The sequence below is a fragment of the Ursus maritimus genome, unplaced genomic scaffold, assembly GCF_017311325.1.
Source record: "Ursus maritimus isolate PB19 unplaced genomic scaffold, ASM1731132v1 scaffold_1, whole genome shotgun sequence".
NCBI classification, from domain to species: Eukaryota; Metazoa; Chordata; class Mammalia; order Carnivora; family Ursidae; genus Ursus; species Ursus maritimus.
The window spans coordinates 105,814,026-105,815,731 of record NW_024423343.1 but is presented as its reverse complement, the minus strand read 5'-3'; positions in this window follow the sequence as shown (position 1 = coordinate 105,815,731).

The following is a 1,706-nucleotide window of genomic DNA, read 5'->3' as shown; positions in this document are numbered from 1 at the left end:
TAAAAATCAATTTAAACAATTTACGGAGACCAACAAGAATGAAAACACAACGGTCCAAAACTTATGGGACACTGCAAAGGCAGTCCTAAGGAGAAAATACATAGCCATCCAAGCCTCACTCAAAAGAATAGAAAAATCAAAAATGCAGTTTTTATATTCTCACCTCAAGAAGCTGGAGCTGGAACAGAAGAACAGGCCTAACCCATGCACAAGAAAGCAGTTGATCAAGATTAGAACAGAGATCAATGAATTAGAAACCAGGAGCACAGTAGAGCAGATCAACAGATCTAGAAGCTGGTTCTTTGAAAGAATAAATAAAATAGATAAGCCACTGGCAAGACTTATCCAAAAGAATAGAGAAATGATCCAAATTAATAAAATTAAGAATGAAAGGGGAGAGGTCACAACCAACACCAATGAAATAGGAAGGATCATTAGAAACTTTTATCAACAGCTTTATGCCAATAAATTAAAACCTGGAAGAAATGGATGCCTTCCTGGAAACCTATAAACGACCAAGACTGAAACAGGAAGAAATTGATTTTTTTTTCTTTTTAGTGTTCACACTTTATTTTTTTATTTTTTATTTTTTTTATGATTTTTTATTATATTATGTTAGTCACCATACAGTACATCCCCAGTAGGAAGAAATTGATTTTAAACAGACCGAGTAATTATGAAGAGATTGAAGCAGTGATCAAAAACCTCCCAAAAAACAAGAGTCCAGGGCCTGATGGATTCCCTGGGGAATTCTAACAAACATTCAAAGAAGAAATAATACCTGTTCTCCTGAAGCTGTTTCAAAAAATAGAAACAGAAGGAAAACTACCAAACTCATTCTATGAGGCCAGTATTACCTTGATCCCCAAACCAGGCAAAGACCACATCAAAAAGGAGAATTACAGACCTATTTCCCTGATGAATATGGATGCCAAAATTCTGAACAAGATCCTAGCTAATAGGATCCAACAGTACATTAAAAGGATTATCCTCACCCTGGGATGCAAGCATGGTTTAACATTTGCAAATCGATCAGTGTGATAGATCATATCAACAAGAAAAGAGTCAAGAACCATATTATCCTCTCAATTGATGCAGAAAAAGCATTTGACAAAATATAACATCCTTTCCTGATTAAAACACTTCAGAGTGTAGGGATAGAGGGTACATTCCTCAATTTCATAAAAACCATCTATGAAAAGCCTACAGCAAATATCATTCTCAATGGGGAAAAGCTGGAAGCTTTTCCCGTAAGATTAGGAACACGACAAGGATGCCCACTCTCGCCATTATTATTCAACATAGTACTAGAAGTCCTTGCAACAGCAATCAGACAACAAAAAGGGATAAATGGTATCCAAATCGGCAAAGAAGAAGTCAAAATGTCTCTCTTCGCAGATGACATGATACTCTATGTGGAAAACCCAAAAGACTCCACCCCCAAACTACTAGAACTTATAGAGCAATTCAGTAATGTGGCGGGATACAAAATCAATGCTCAGAAATCAGTCACATTTCTATACACGAACAATGAGACTGAAGAAAGAGAAATTAGGGAATCCATTCCATTTACAATAGCACCAAAAATCATACATTACCTCGGAATTAACTTAACCAGAGACGTAAAGGACCTATATTCTAGAAACTATAAATCACTCTTGAAAGACAGTGAAGAAGACACAAAAAGATGGAAAAATATTCCATGC